The sequence below is a fragment of the Topomyia yanbarensis genome, chromosome 2 (assembly GCF_030247195.1).
Source record: "Topomyia yanbarensis strain Yona2022 chromosome 2, ASM3024719v1, whole genome shotgun sequence".
NCBI classification, from domain to species: domain Eukaryota; kingdom Metazoa; phylum Arthropoda; class Insecta; order Diptera; family Culicidae; genus Topomyia; species Topomyia yanbarensis.
The window spans coordinates 330,528,297-330,546,213 of NC_080671.1; the positions used below are offsets into that span (position 1 = coordinate 330,528,297).

Sequence of the window (17,917 nt, forward strand, 5' to 3'; positions counted from 1 at the left end):
AATGACTCAGCCTTACAATATGTTTGGCAAAGTTGTTGTGCTTTGCAAGGCCCTTCTTTTTGTTTAAACCGATGCTAGGGTGGTTCTAAATTTATCAATATTTAAAATTAAAATTTTTAACGGTTTGAGATAGAGCTTTACTGTTTTCGATGAAGTTGTAGAGCAACATATTTTAGACAAATTTGCTGAAGACTCTAGCTTTTATATTTTCCATTGCACGAGAAATTTAAATGTAACCTTTAGGGTGTTCCTTAAAAAACGGTTTTATTTCTATAACTTTTGAAGTTTTCATTTTACGCTAAAGTACCTTTTGGACAACTTGAAGATTATTCTAGGGCGCATAATTTGCTATAAAACGCCAACTACTTAACTTGTTCCGTTTTAAAGTTGTAAGAACTTTTATATAAAAAGCTAGCTAATACCCATCGCGCGTTGCTGCGATTTTCAACGTAATAGAAGGAAAAAACAATTTGTTCTGTAGCGCCATCTGGTGGCCAGATAATCACCAACCAATAGCAAACAAACACGCTTCATAACAAATGCCTACTATGTACTAATAGATAGATAGATATAACTTTTTATAGAATAGAATTATCTTCGATTCGTGCACTGAACATTAAATACTGTTGCTTTCATATGAAATAGTATACTTTGTAGTATAGATCACCAAAAAATGGCAAATACGATATGCAATATTTACTCAAAAAATAGTTTCTTTTTAGTAAAAAGTAAATATAACTTCCTTACGAGCGAAGCTAGAGATTCAATATACTAAGACAAATTGTTCTCCTTCAAAATATCTAAAAGTATTTCTAAAGTGATCATAATGAAAAATCACAACTGCAAAAGTTATACAAAAAAAACCATTTTTTTAAGAAACACCCTATTTTTTTTTTGGTAAATTTCTTGTAAAATGAAAAGTACACGACATAGAGTTTCAGTGTTTTCGACAAAGTTTTTCAAAATTTCATTTTCTTCAATTTTCTGGCAGACAGCGAAACTCTATCTCGAACCATTAAAAACTTAATTTTCTGATTTTAAAAAATTTAGAACCACCCTACCTACTATTTAAAATAATAGAAAAGTATTGTAAAGTGCAATATTTTATCATAAAAACGAAACTACATTTTTTTTATTGTTCACCGTGAAAGAAATTTAAACATATTACAAAGAGTCAATTCATGAAAAACCAAATTTTTAAAATAACTTTTTCAGTTTTCATTTTTTTTCAACCTATCCTTCAGATGTTTTTCAGAGTTATTGAAGACGAACATTTTCTTCTAATACATCAAAACTATAGCTTTTATTACTAAGAAGATATAACCACTTAATATTTCAAAAATAGATTTTTTTTAAATAAATTTTATGAAATTTTTAAAAATATCGTGTTCACTATTTTTTGCTAAATTATAACTCTAATCATGACCTTATTTATAGTTCAAAAATAATTATCTTTTATTTGCCCCAAATGAGTGATATTGTTATTCCAAACAACCCCATTTTTGGCGAAAAAGTGCTCATAACTTTTCAACGAAAATAGCTAGATATATGGTGCCATGAAACAAATTATTCGCATTGAAACAATCTTAAAGTTGTCTGAAGACTACTTCAGTTTTAAATGAATACAGCAAAAGTTATTGGAATAAAACTGTATTTCGAAGAAACACCCTAAGCTCCGACTTTAAATTTGTTGTTGCGTTGCGTTGCATTGCTTAGGAAATGGTAAGTAGGAATTCATACCAATCCGACCCATATTAAAACCTCAACAGAATGATAGCCATCATTGCCGGCCGCCCCCATCTCCATCGTTCACGGGGAAGGATAAAGGATAAGGTAGACAGGAAGTGTTGATGCTCCACCTACTTAACGGAAGGACGACGATTCATCAGACTCTTCCATAGGTGTCGCGGAGTTGGTAGTTTGGAAGGGTATCAGGTCTAGGATTCGCTCCAAACAAGCGATGCGACCTGTAAAGCATATTTTATTAGGTAGTTGTTTAGTTAGTCTTCGAGTGCACGATCACTCGAAAAAGAGATCTTGTTTAGTTTTTGGTTCTTTTTAAACTCTGGGCAGCCGGCTACCGAGAGTATACTATGTTCCCTAAACAAAAGCAATTTGAACTCCACTCGGCCGACCGTGGGAGTATTGCCTAGAAAAGCTAATCTTATCTGCGTAATGGGCCGGATCACCATTTATTGCAACAGTATTTGGACAGAATTCGCTACTTCTTCTCTACGATATATTTATTGGCTTGAAAACTACCGAGTGATAACACATTATACAGGCAAAAATAGCGCAAGATGTTATAAATCAAGGAAATTATTTCTTATTTTCCATATCAGATTGTTTGTGGAATACAAGTATACGAGCGATAGTAACGAACACTGAAGGGAAATATAAAGGATTGTTAACCTGATGCACGGGCTTGTTAGCAATAACGGAGCTTGAAATTAGGTTCATAAAAACAGACACAGCGAATTTTCAATACGTATTGACCCGTGATCATAGATACTAGTCAGATTATTCGTATTGGGGCTAATTTTCGATCAACTATTCATTTTTATGGCAATGTTTTCTCGACTAGATCTGTTCGCACCCTCTCATTCTGCTACTATCGGCAGAAGGCTAATAGCACCCAGTCGTCGCCGGTCTAAGGACCAAATATCATCAATAGACTTAGACTCGCGTGGAGGCATGAGATAGGAAACTTGTGAGAATTTTGTTATTCCACCGTTTGACGACCTAAGCTCCGAATTTAAATTTGTTGTAAATTAAAAAGTATGACTTAATAATAATAATAATAATAATAATGACAGATAGAGCTTACATGTCTTCAGCAAACTTTTCCAAAATTTGTCGTTCTACAACTTTGCTTAAGGTCGTTTGGCTCTAGCTAGAATGATTAAAAAGTTAATTTTTTGATCTTGGTAAAATTAGAACCACCCTAACTGTTGTTTTAACAAAAAGAGGGGGCTACGAAAACTTCTCCAAAGACTTAATAAGGCTAAGTTATTTAGTTTTAGTAAAATCTCAAAATTCCTGCTAAATTTGCATTCTGGACAACTGTGCACTGTCGATAAATCTAGTCGTACTTCCTGAATCTCTTTGACTTCTTCCTGTTTTTTTTCATTCAACCCATCTACTAGATATTTCATGTCTTCCAACTCCAACACAAAAATTATATTTGCACTTGGTTTAAATTTTTTACAAATTCTTATTTGGTGATCCTCGGATCAATTCCCATTCGACTATATAAATCAGGTTAGATAACTGTTTTAGCAACACTCCCTCGGCCGGCTGTTTGGAGCTCAAAGTGCTGTAGTTTATCGAACAATTAAATCACTCTCGGTGACCGGCTATGCAGAGTATAAACACAAGAAAAATCTAACTAAATATCTTCTTACTCTGAATATTCGCGTACTCGGAGACTAACCAGCCCACCACAAAGAAAAACATTCATTTCGTGGTCGCATTGCCTGCTTGTAGCAAATCCTAGACCAATAAATGTCCTTCAATCCAACTCCGTGATGCTTATGGAAGCGACGCTGAGTCGGCGACCGTCCTTTTAGTAGGTATCATCTGTCTAAATACAGTTACCAAAAATAGTGATCCGGTCAATTATGCAGATAAGATTAGCTTTTCTAAACAATACGCCAACGGAAGTCTGTTTAGAGTTCAAATTGTCTTTGTTTAGAAATAATAGGATACTCTCAGTAGCCGACTACTCTGAGTTTAAAAACATCTAAAAAACTAAACAAAATCTTTTCTTTTTCGAGTGATCGTGTACTCGAAGACCAACTAAACAACTACTTAAAAAACTATGATTTACAGGTCGTATCGCTTGCTTGGAGCGAATCTTAGACCTTATACCCTCCTAACTCTCCAGTCTCCAACTCTTTGACACATATAGAAGAGATTGATGAATCGTCGTCCTTCCGTTAAGAAGGTGAAGCAACAACACTTCCCGTCTACCTTGTCCTTTATCCTTCCCGGGAACGATGGGGATGTTGGATTGGTATGAATTTCTACTTATGTTAGATAATCAGCAGTCAAACATGATGAAGTCAGTGTGCAATCCGCCAAAATCATCGCCACAACGCAATGTAACGCTGGTGGTCGCGGGGTTCTTCTGCAATTTTCAGGCACAGTCGAATGTTTAAAAGTATCATTCGTGGACGACTTTAAATTACACCATTTAATTAAAAATTGCGGAGCTACGATCTATTCAGAAGTCGTTATAGAACGTGCTGAATATCCTTTCAATAAAACTGAATATTAATCGGAACTTGTTATTATGCTTCAGTATCAATACCCCATCATTTTAGATTGGACGCATACTCCATATTCAAAGGCAAATTTTCGCAATTCTTCAAGCGATTTGCCGAACGAAGTAAATATTCCATGCATTAACGAAATTCACAAGAAAAAGATTTTCTTACTTTGGAGCGAGTTACAGAAACAAAAATAATTTATGTCTATTTTTGCACTGATAATTATACCGCCAAGTTACACCGTTCGCATTTTTATAAAAAACTGTTCTAATCCACCTAGTGTTGCTATTGTCCCTTTCTCATTTATTTAAACTATGATTCCATAGCTGGTTATGTTAAATATAATCTTGGAAATATCTATTACATTCTTAGCACACCTATTTACAATGGCACGAACTAGATGAGGCACGTGTCGACACTCAAACACTTGAAACAAAAAAATATATCATATTTAATTAGCTTAATCAGCATTAGTTCAATGGTGTCTTCTTGCTAACGTATTTTGGTGGACGGGGTGGGTGTGTAAGGGAGTGAAAAACCCACAACACAAAGCCACCACCAGGGATCTGATAGTGGTTTGAATGAGAGGAGCGGGCGGGGGGGTAATTTTAGGGGATGGTTGGGCGATTTCTGGGAGAGTAACCTCCCCCACACACCCTTGTTAAAATCCAGAATACCTATTTAAGTAAAATAATATTGGCTTAGATGACGTTGATGATTTTCAGAGTAATTGCAAAACCTTTCTATATGAGAGGCAAAAAGTAAGTATTATGATCGTACCTGAGTGCATATAAGGAGAGTGACGACACTGTCAAAATTGGAACAATTATTATTTGTCAGTGTCATTCCAAACGAGTCAAATTCATGTATTTTGACAGGTCGTTTGTTCGTTTGGAATATTACTGACGAATAATCATGACAGTTGTCTTCACTCTCCTTACATACACTCTGGATGGTACAAGTAAATGTCAGATTCCTATATGACCGCACCAACCAACATGTAACATCGGAACCGAAAGTCAGATCGGGTTGAAAATCAATAGCAGCAAATTAAAGCATTACATCAATCATTTCAAAATTGGAAGATGGTGGAAATCGGTCAAGTATTTTCTGATGAATTTTGATGAAATTGACTCTGGATATTAGCAAATTCTCCGGGGCATAATGAACGTCCCAGGTGGCCAATGTGACCAAAGGGACTACGGGCCTGCAAATCTAAGTAATTTAACACCCATTATCATAAGTCTCGCATCATCGTGGTGGTATCAGTTTATATGGGGATTTACTATATGGCCGTCCTTCTCAACTAGGAACCCTGGAACCGGGTGTCGGAACAGAATGAAATCCAATAGCATCCTATGCGTTTCACTTGAGACGAATGCTACGTTTACACTACGAGTTAAAATGTGTTTAACGCTATCTTGATGACATTTTTCTTGTTATTATTATTTTATTATTATAACATGATATAACTCTGTAGTGTAAACATAATATAAGTTTGAAAAAATCGGTGCGGTCATCTCCGAGTAACCGATGTTGGTCACTTACACACACATACGCACACGCACATTTACCGAACACAACGAAGTGAGACGAATGGTATAAGAATTTGGGTCCTCCGGACTTCTCTTAGAAAGACGATTATCAGAGTGATTGCATAACCTTTCTATAGGAGAAAATCAAAAAGGGTTATATTGGAAATTCATGTGTGATCTGATTCTTTTACTCATACCTCCGGAACCAATACTTCGTTCAAATAAAATTCGGTAGCAATCAATATGAATACTATACCCTTGATTTAAGACTAAAATTGTGAGAATCGAGTCAGCAAAATATGAGAAACAGGTGTGAATCTAATTACGGAACGAGGCTATTTTCTCAGATTTTTCGGAATCCTCAACGGTTCTCAATGAGGTCAAAGAGATTTTGCGATTAATGATCTGGACCATCCATTTCAAGTAATTTAGAACTCATAAAATTATGGTTTTCATCCAATTAAAAATCATTTTCTCTGGCAGGATTATGATGGTAAACAATTTTCAGAAAGGGGTGCATCATGGGGATCAATAATCGGAAAGAGGTATATGGAACGAAAAAGGTTGAAAACCACTGCATTATACTATAAGTGTGCACATTCGTCATGTTTGAATGTGTTGGTTTGTTGAAAATGAAATGAATCATGGCGTCCGGGACCGCGGATGTGTTCATCAACAAAACCGGCCAATCGAAACAAAGCTTGCAAGCACGCGGCGGAAATAAGACCTGAATCGCAAAAGGCAAATATGGACACCTGTACATCTCGGCTTTGTCTAGTTGCAAAAGCAAAATTCGATTCCTACTATCTATCACAATGCCAAGCCAGTTTATTCCCCGATTCTGTCGAACTGTGTTGCTGTTGACTTTTCGAAAAGTTCAGTAAGCCCACCGATTCGTGAAGTGGAACAATTGTTGAAGGTAAACATAAAGCTCAACATAGCTACTTCCGCGCAATTCCACCATCTAAGTCACGAGGTACTGATTATGTCTAAAAACATTAACCAAGCAGAATCATTTGCTGCGCAAAACAACTTGAAACACGTCTTCGAATGTAATGACATTTTATACAGCATCCCAACATACATGAACAATGACACTATTGAAGTTAAGTTACATGACCTGGCACCGCCTACTAATCCGGCCACTATCAAAAAACTAATGTCAAAATAAGGTGAAGTGGAAGCCGTTAAGGAAGACACTTGGAGGAACTTTTTCCCAGGTCTCCACAACGGAGTTCATGTGATGAGAATGCGTCCGATAAAATCTATCCCCTCATATCTGACCATCGAATGCAAATCACTAAGTGTTACCACAGAAAACAGACGTTTAGGCTCGATTCGAAATGTGTGTAAACACCTGCCACTGAAAATCCGAATCATCATGGAAAACCTTGCTCGGAGGCTGCTAAAGAAAGTCCATCTGTTACTACCAAGACCGGTACACAGTCGTCGTACGTTAAATCACAGCCGGTTGTTAAACCAACGGCTGCGGACCGCACATTAACATATACTAATTCAACAACGGTCGGGCTCATTACCTTTAAACCAACTTCCGATACGAACAGCGAAGTTACAACGATTACACCAAATGCCTCCGTAAGCAGAAAAACATATAAGAACATCTGACCGCTAGCAACATGCATGCAGTACCGATGACGAGATGGCCGTAAAAGAAAACGCGAGAGAAAGCGGACTGAATAGATAACCTTCATTAGCAGCTATGTTTCACCACCAAGGAAGTGGATCTTAATACGCACCAGCAAGCTGCATCAATAAGACCCGACGGACAAGCATTTTGGAAACTTACTATTTTTAGGAACGAGTCCAATGAGTAATAAACACAGAAAGAATTACCGGAACGGTGAGAATGAATATACGCGTGAAAATCCACCTTTTCTTTGGACACACTCAGAATAGATATGTTTCCAAGCAAGAATCGAACCTGCGATCTTCTAGTCTCTAGTTAGGTTCCGCCATCGAGGAACTGTGATGATGTCATCACAGATTCCCAACAGTATCGTGATCACCGCCAGAGCCCCAATACCTACGAACAGACCCATCGATCTCCAATCCCAGTCAAAAAGGGCAAGTTGCTGGCTAACGGGGGGCTATTTGCCAACTCGGATGCGCGAATTGCACTTCAATTTGCCAGCAAATTGCTGGCAATTAGGGGGCTATATCAAATGCAACATTTGGGCGATTTGCCGCCGTCATTTTTTAGCTGCTCTACCCGCCCTTAAATCGCCCCCAAATCGCCCAGGGAACGCGCCATTTAATCGCCCTTAATTGCCTAATATGAAAATTACAAATATTACATATTTTCGGATTCATTATCTACTCACATAAACTTATCACTACACCAGGTAATCACCACCAAATTATAGGAAGAATCAATGGTTAAATTGGCATTGCACACCAAAACTTACCACAATCTGACTTTTATTATGAGTTTAGGTCAGATATCTTGTTCCACTATATTTACACACGGTTCCACAATTTCCCACATTCGTTGGCTAAATGAAGTGCACTAGACAAACAAAATACAAGCGAGAACACGCCAATCTTTAAAAAAACGTATTTTAAGCTTAAGCCAAACATGAACCGCCATGTTTGAAAAACGCAAATACAACCAAGTCCTTTTCAGCCGCCAGAAAATTTGTCTAAGTGTTGAAATTGCCATTAAATCGCATTCGCAAATTGCATTTGTTCCTAGGGGCAATTAGCACAGGCGAGTTGAGTTAAACGTCAAACTGTTTAAATCGCCTGACCATGTTCGTCCGCATTTTTTTTTGACAGGGATCTCTCCCGTTATCTATTTTTAGCTCCAGTGGTTTGCGTTCAGGCTTGAGATATTATTATGTTTACGTTCCATTGGCTAGCTCGGACACCGCCAGACTTTGTGGTGAATAAAGCTATCGAGAAGCATATTGCCCTCAAAGCCTATCTGCAGATGGTAACGGCAAATTCAGCATGATGGATTTTACTTATATTCCTTGTTGGGACGTGAGTCATGTTTAAACCTTATATACATACAAATCCACGAATATATCCCAAAAAAAATTATCTTTATCCAAAAACTCAAAGTTTTTTGTTCACTGTTTGACACATTGAGTTAATTTTGAAAAAGATATCAGCGTTTTTAACCAAGCATTACAATGAAATTTGCGAAATATTGCAATGGTGTTAACAGTTTTATTGAGTTTGTTCAAATATAAAGGTTGAAGTTCAGGACAAGTGAATTTTATACGAAGATGCTAGCAAACTATTCTTGCATGAACCTCCTACGTTCATGTAAGAATAGTTATCAGTCATCCCCGAGAACAATAGAAAAAATGAAAAAGAAGGCATGCATCATTGAAAAAGCTGTTTCTGCGGGAGGAATCACTCACCATCTTGGAAAAGAATATTAATATCATACTAGTTTGGTAACACTTTTCTAAGACTTTTCATCCCAAAAATATTAATGGTGCCCTATATCAGGTGGAATTTGGAATTATAATTTTCAGCTAAAAGATGAGACTTTCCAAGCTCTAAAATTCCGCTGAATGCACTGTTCAACTAAACACAGGTATTTAGCAAATGAAAAAAGTGCGTGTGAATTGACTTACAAACCACTTTATTTATTGCATTAAATTAATTCTGTGAAACTAACTTAGACTTAGACTTCGTTAAAATATTAAACAACTTTTCCGGATAATTTCAAATTGGTTTTTAGTTGTTAACAAAGTTGTAGACAATTAAAATATCTATCAGATTCTCACTTTTAGTGTTGTCCGAATGTCTAAAGCACCATCTAGGGACAGAAATATGAACTAGTTCTATTGTAAAATCTATGTTTTCACGAATAAAAACTTCAAAAAAAAGTTGCTCTAGACCCCCCGACGGATTATTTTCATGTTGGTTTCAAATGAAAGGGGAAAGCCCATTCTTTCATATCCTGAAGTTTCAGAGATGCTGAATTTTTTTGCAAAAAGTTGTTAAAGAAAGACACCGTGACTGAGAAAAGATAAGTCCTCAAGCAGGAATCGAACCTGCGATATCCCAATCTCTAGTTGGGTGCGATACTAATTTTAGTTACCATTTCCAACATCTTCCTTGTATCCTATATTGAAGAATTGTATTCTACGTTGTAATTTCGTGCCAAAGGATAATACTGCTCTGGTGTTTTTTAGTATACCTGTTTACCCTATTACAAAAACCTACAGATTAACATGATCAAAAAACCTCGTCTTACAGCGTTCAGAAGATAGCATGTAACAAAATAAAACTTCATCAATCGATAGAATTGAAATGTGAAAGGGAAGTTTTTTAATGAGATTTTTTTCTCCACCATAACATTTTAGACATCACTTGATCTAAAATATACGTCATTATAAACTGTATGATTCTTAAATGATATGTTGTCAAAATGTATATGGGAAAACCCATATTATGGTATGGTGACCGTTCTTAACAACCCGTTGGAAAAACGATTCAGTCGTGATTCGCTGGTTGGGCCACACCTCTGTTCAACTAACGAATTTGATTAGTTACTTGAACCGACTGACAAATGTCAAAAACTCTCCAAAGGAGACGTTAGTAGTGTAATTGCATCTATTCACATCTCTAATAATTGTCCGATTGATTGTCAAAGTAAATTTGACATAAGATTTTGGCATTCAGATGCTTTTGAGTTGGACAATGGTCCAACTAGCGGAGGTCCAGCCAAGGGGCGTGACACTTCCAATAAATTATAAAATATTATACATTTATAATGTTTTTGTAGAATTATAAGCAACATTATAATTCCAGCTAAAAAGCGGTCCAGTTAAAAAATGTCCAACCAGCGAATCACGACTGTATTATACCAGGCAATGATTATTCTATCATTAAACAAACCGTATTGGTAATGGTTTTTAAACGTTTGTTAAAATAATTGGCATACGGTACACATGTATGCGGGAGAACAGTGTCTGCCACCTGGAGCATTCGGTTCGAGTTTTCGGTACGCTCAAACAGAAGCATTTCACAATTCTCATAACATTTTAATTATTGTATTGGTTGTTAAGAACTGTGAGAACTTGGCATCGAACAATGTTGAAACAGTAATAACTATAATATTTATTGTTTAATGATTGGTTGTAGGTTAAATGCTATTGTAAAATTCTATCCGGGTTGGGTTGTTTTGATTTTAACAAAGGCAGATGTTGGCTAGGACAAAATGGCTGCCTAGCAGGGGGCTGGTTAAATGCGTTTCTCGTGTGCCTGTTCACACGAGCCGTACGTCAAAACTTTCCGTGCCGTTTGTGTTGTCTGAGTGCCTCCATTTAACTGCATTTAACTAATTTTGACGTTCTGTTCCGATGACGGAAGCCTGGCGTATGGTGTGAATCGTACTTGATTTGATATCCAGGACACAAACACAGTTGCAATGTGTATGGGAATATATGTATGTGAAATAAGAGCGTGAGTGTGCGATTATCCACCTGATTCCTCAAAATTTCCACCCGATTCAACATAAATTTTGCACTAACATAACCGCGCGTGGAAAGTCCATACAGATTTCAAACAAAATTATCTGGCAGCTCTGCTCGTTCGTGTGAGGCGTTACCTGATTTTTCTTTGACAGCCAAATGACAGTTAAAATTTAGAAACACAACCGACCCTCTATATAAAAACTTTGCAACCGTCCCGAAAAATTGTTTCAATCGAGGGTCCAACGATAGACGTCTGTTGAACGGTGATTTGGACGACATCCACCATTGATCCAACGAACGTCCTTCATCGATTTTGAAACAGCTCGACAGCCATTACATAAAATTTTACTTCGCCCTTTGGTTATTATTGCTGATTTGCTGCTATTCTTCAGAGATTCTGTGAACAGCTTATCAGCAACAGTAATCAAAGAGAGCAGGAAATGTCATTTAAATCGAGTTTGGGCTCGGAAAGTATTCTGGTTCCAACCAGCGACAATCGTACTTTCGCTGGTTCTAAACTATGGAATCACGTCGGAAGTAGTGCCCTGTATTCGTACAATGATACGCTATACAGCGCACTACTTCTGATATCACAGATTAACACTAAACAAGAAAAAAACGATTGTCGCTGATTGGATTCACCAGTTTTCAACAGCAACCAGAATAACGCTGAGTAACGCAGCTTGTTCTGCTTCATTCTGTACATTTATGACGTAATAAAATTCAATTCCATGCGTTATTTACTCAAATTTTCTTTCACTAATACATCTAAATGTGACGTTCACTCACACCTACTAAATGTAGTATTGCTCTCCTTGATGATTCCGTCCGATGGGCGATGGATGACTCCCTCACCAACCGATTCGAACCGAACAGCTCTTCAGTCATATTTTCGCAAGATACGCAGTGGCAAGTATGTTATGAAGAGCTGGAGGAAAATTGCAGGAGTAAAAGCAATCGATAAAATTCATTATTTTGTAAATATACTTCCGATGGACTAATTTTTGATGGATATTTGTTCCAGATAGGTATAAGTGATTTTCCCCGACGAAACTGTTACGAGTAATTGAAAATAGTTCTTATTGTCGGGTGAAACTTGTGTGTATTGCTAAATGTTTTTGGTCATTCGAAAGGCTACGGCGACACGCCAACCACGTAGTTTTCAACCCGTGTGGCACCCGTACTTTGTGGAATGCAAAAGAATTTGTGCTTGAATGCTAGAAACTACGTGAAGAATCAGTACACATCGTCCCGCAACGTTCACCGAGTAGTGAGAGGATATTTTCTGTTTCATTGTATTATTTTCCAATGCGAAAGTGGTTTGCGCAGTGGTAGAAATCTGAAGCATAAGTTTTGACCAGCGTCGTATCAAGGTATATGGCAACTCCCAGCAGAAAATGTAAATTAATCCAGCTCTCTCTCTGGTGATGTACAGAGCAAAGTGCGCGAATATGTGTAATCATACGTAGATGGAATGGAAAGCCAGATAGCTAAAGTGAAAAAGTGATTGCAAGAGATAGATAGGTGTTGGAGGAAGCAAGACTTGGATTGAACAAGTTCGTACGCATACGTATTCTTTGCTTCCGAGCCGCTGAAGTGTACGACATTATAGTTACTCGATACGAGATAAGAAGCGATAACACGAGCAAACGAAATAGACTGCGGCGATGACGATAAGTTTACTGATAGCAACTTGAGGTATACTGTTTAGTTTGGTGAGTAGACTATTCTTCAAAAATACCACGCTTATATCGGGAAATATTTTTTATTAGACAACCATTGATCCCCGGTAACTCTCCATCCGCCAATGCTATTGAACCTTAGGTTGCTCTTGAATAAGCTGTACACACGCCTTGGTATTTTCAAAAGCAACAACTACAACAGCAGTTGTATCTAGTGGAAATATTGTTGGCTGGTGAAGGCCAAAACCAGTTAGCACCTTGGTGATGTCAAGTTATTTTATGGAAGCGTGTTTTGTGATAAAATGCACAGTAATATGTCGCATACGACTATAGGACTAGCTAGCAGCCATGGTATGTGAGCTCGCATTGTGCAGAGAAAAGTAGAAATTTAATTACTACACGTAGGTTAATATTTTATATAGAAGGAATTTAAAGCTTTCGTCCACAACTTGTACCAGAATGATCTACATCACAACACAATTTCAAAAAAAACTCGACTAGCTCAAGAATCTTCCAGACATTTTATTAGAAGAGCCTTGCAAATTTTTTAACAAATATTTTAGAACACCGTGCTAAGGTTTTTGAACGCAATCAATTATCGAAACCTTTTTAGGTCTCGTTCTTGCAAATTTTATTCATAATTGCCCATGCCCTAATGTGACAGACTTTAATGTATTCAAATTGGCTGCTATTCCGTATGAGCCACCTACAATAGTTAGCCGTAGTGTAGACGGCAGCTAGGTCTACTCAGGGGAGATGTACCCATCAACTTTATTCATCGTGCTTTAATTAATTGACTCTTGATCCCTTCAGTTCGGTTGGAGAGGAAGCGCGAAAGCGTTTGGCAATGTTCGTGCATCGCATAGTCGAAGGCGTATGTACGTACCTGATGAGTACGTACATAGGAAAACAAATGCAACTACAACACTCAATTGTTTTTCTATCTGGCTATAAATAACAGATAACTAATTCAGCAAGTCTAGAAGTTATATTTATTGAACTGAAACTCGTATATCGACACAATTGGAAGATGCATGGTTATTTTAGTAAAAATTGTCGATGGTTTATCGTTTCCGTCTAAAGAAGATATCAATCCACTGTAATCTTAATTGCATTCGTGAAAAAGTTTGCTACATTGAGTTCGTTCAACGCTTAAGCGTTTTGAATTTCGCAAACAATTTTTGAAAAAACTTTGAAATGTTTATACACACTGATTACAGCATATAGTTTTTAACTTGTGGCAATTTTGATTTATAGTATAATTAGCCCTATGCTGGTGCTAGCTAGCTGACGAGATGAACTCATTAGTGCTCGGTAGTTCAAAACACAAACTTTTTTCTTATCTCACGCGTCGAAATTGGCGCCAACAATGTCAATTTCTGCATCAGGTCTAGTAAATTCGTCAGTCCATGCATGTCCAATAACATTAGAATATCCGGGTACCTAGCCGAGTATGATTGTATTGACAATACTGAGTTTTTTTTGAGTTCGCTTTGGGAGCACTAACTTTGAACGCGAGTTGTCCGAGTTAAGGGCTTTGTAGGCAGTCTGACTATCGAAGCAAAAGTTAATAACATGCCAGACCACCACCGTCGAAGAGCTGATTATAGATCGCACATAATCTGAATATTTTCGCTTGGAATACAATTCAGTATCTTCCGAGAGAATGAGACTGTTTCAATCCCATTTCACGGCAGTAGACACTAGCACCAGCACGGCTTTCCGTCAAAGAGTTTATATGTTCTTGCCTTTTTCACCTTTAATTTCATTTATTTATTATCTCTTCTGCTCATTATTGGAACAATATTTAAAGTCGCGCAATCATGAATCGCACTCGTTCGGTAGCTCCCTCTATAAAATAAGAAACTAATATACATTTGACATCAAACCACAGAGTGACTTAGTTGGAGAATCCAGTGAGATGAGGGAGCACATTTTCTTCATCTGAACTGTACACTCAAAATAAAACATCATAATGACGGCGCGAGCGAACATTCAAAAGACACAAATGTGCCAATAACTACATGGTTATATAAACGAATTCAAATATACAATGTTATTCACACGCTACCATGTACCTTGTTGGCTACAGCGTCATCACGGCAATGCCGGGCGTATCGTAGAGCTCCATTTTTGTCGGTCTAGGGCGGCGTCCATCTAGTTCCGCCACATGTTCAGGGATCTCAGGTCCTCTGCGTATAGCCAATGTGTTCGTCGCCTCCCACGAAGTCGGCGTCCTCTTCCTGACTCCCTGCTAAATATTGTTTTCGCAATTCGTCCTTCCGACATTCGTGCTACATGATCAGCCCGCTACAGTCTGGCGTGTTTTATCTGTTTAACAACGTCCGTAGTGTTGTGCATTTGGTATAACTCATGATTCATGCGTCTGCCCCACATTCCATTTTCGAATATCCCACCGAGTATTGTACGCAGCACTTTACGCTCTAAGACTCCGAATGATCTCTAATCTACCTCCCTCAACATCCACGCTTCGTGGCCACAAAGAGCGACAGGGAGGATCAGTGTCTTTTACATGGCGAATTTTGTTGACGCTTGCAGGTTTTTTTTATTCATTTCGTTTATTTGATAGGCACAAATGCGTTAGCTTGGCGGTGCCAAACGCTTCTGTTTTTACATTTTGGATATCTTAAAACTAGGAGGTTACAATGTTGAAATATTTTTTTTACAAAGGAAAAGAAAGTTTACAGCTATCTTAAGACTAGAAATAAGATTCAATATACAGGAGAGGGCCAAAAGATTTTTTTATGAAAAAATTTAAAACAAGGGATTCACTTTGATATACAAGAGGGGGAGTAATAGTATTTTACGAAATATTTTACGGTTATCTTAAAACTAACAATATAGTTTAGTACACAAAAGGGGGAACAAATATTTATGAGAAACTTCACAGAAATCTTAAAACTAGGGATTCAATTCTATTTACAAGATGGAGAACAAGAGTTTTAATAAAGAGTAAAAATTATAGATATCTTAAAACTAGGAATACAGAATACTAATTTGAATTTTTTAACTAAAACTTATGCTTGGTCAAGATATTCAGAGGGTGGCTTATTTCCGCATCAGTGTAGCAGCAGTTGTATCAAGGACAGGGGAGAGACAGGGAAAGAAGAGAAAAACTTGCAACTTTCGCTCGAACGGGGGGGGGGGGGAAGGGAGATCAGCGTAACAAATTTGCGCCTCAGTCTAGTAAGTCGTCGAGTACCGGATTGGCGGATGGTATTCTTCGGACCCGCGGGGAATCCTTCAAAAGTCATCGGATCTCGAGTCGCTCTCGCTTCAGTTTCCTTCTATGCAGGCGTAGTGGTAAGGGCGACGGCGGTTACATAGTGGCACTCTGGAGCTGATCGGTTCCACAAGGCAGGAGGAAACTCTAAAAACGAGAAATAAAAGAGAGGGGCTAAATTGGGACATTTATCGTTTTTATGAAGGTATAAATAAGGGACATATAGGGGAAATCACGAGTTGCCAGCATATCTCGGACTGGTACATTGGGTGGTCTACCTCGGGCCCGAAGGGATTCCTTTAACTGAGACCTGGCGTCACAATACCCGGCGCATATCTAGACAACGTGTTCGATGTCGTGATAGCCCTCGTCACAAGCGCACAGACTACTCTCCGCAAGCCCAATACGCCGCAAATGCGCATCCATGGTGTAGTGATTGGACATAAGTCGGGACATTACGCGAATAAAATCCCGACCCACATCCATCCCCCCGAACCAAGGCTTCGTTGATACCTTTGGGATAATCGAATGTAGCCATCGTCCAAGTTCCCCATTGCTCCACGAGGTTTGCCAACTGTTGAGCGTCCTCTGACGACAAGTACTAAAAAATTCGTTGAAGCAGATTGGTCTTTCGTATATGTCACCATTTAATGCGCCCACCTTTGCTAATGAGTCGGCCTTTTCATTGCCCGGGATAGAACAATGAGAGGGGACCCAAACAAAGGTAATCTGATAAGATTTTTCAGATAACGTACACAAGGACTCCTGTATCTTCCCCAGAAAATACGGGAATTGCTTTTTAGGCTTCACCGCACGAAGAGCCTCGATAGAGCTGAGGCTGTCCGAAACGATGAAGTAGTGATCTGTGGGCAGAGTGTCGATGATCCCAAGGGTGTACTGAATTGCAGCTAACTCTGCGACGTAAACTGAAGCGGGATCATTGAGCTTGAATGAAGCGGTGATAGTATTGTTGAAGATACCGAAGCCAGTCGACCCATCCAGATTTGATCCGTCAGTGTAAAACATTTTGTCGCAGTCGACTTCTCGAAATTTATTATAAAATATATTGGGGATCACCTGCGGGCGTATATGGTCCGGGATTCCACGAATCTCTTCCTTCATGGATGTGTCGAAGAATACAGTAGAATCAGAAGTATCTAGGAAACGGACACGGTTGGGACATAAAACGGGTTTGAGAATTAAGCTCGACGAGCCTCTCGAAATTTTCAATCACCAACGGGTTCAGAATGTCGCATCGGATGAGCAATCGATATGAGAGTTCCCAAAATCGATTTTTTAGCGGAAGAACGCCCGCCAGCACTTCGAGACTCATCGTATGGGTCGAGTGCATGCAACCCAAGGCAATGCGCAAGCAACGATACTGGATTCTCTCCAGTTTGATGAAGTGTATGTTCGCAGCGGAGCGGAAACAGAAACACCCGTACTCCATCACCGACAATATCGTTGTTTGGTACAAGGTCTCCTGGGTGAGCACCCCACCATGTTCCAGTTATTGTTCGGAGAAAATTGATCCTTTGTTGGCATTTCTGTTTCAGATACCTAATGTGACATCCCCAGGTACCTTTAGAGTCGAACCAGACCCCGAGATATTTAAATGTGAAACAACCAGGTTTTCACATTTAAATATCTCGGGGTCTGGTTGCACCCATTAATAAAAGCTGGAGTTGCGCCGGCTCACGCTTCCTAGAAAAAACAACCAACTCAGTTT

The 17,917-nt window shown here is 38.4% G+C and overlaps 1 protein-coding gene across 2 annotated transcripts in view; it reads left to right on the top strand.

Annotated features, from left to right (window-relative positions):
* Nucleotides 1–12,129: 12,129 nt before the first annotated feature.
* The window catches only part of LOC131683901 (TBC1 domain family member whacked), a 46,771-nt gene continuing 40,983 nt past the window's right edge, over nt 12,130–17,917 (top strand). The window contains exon 1 of one of the 2 annotated variants that reach the window (XM_058966300.1): nt 12,130–12,977. The gene's annotated coding sequence lies outside the window, so the exon portion shown is untranslated. The remainder of the gene's footprint in view (nt 12,978–17,917) is intronic. The other variant, XM_058966301.1, reaches the window with a different exon arrangement.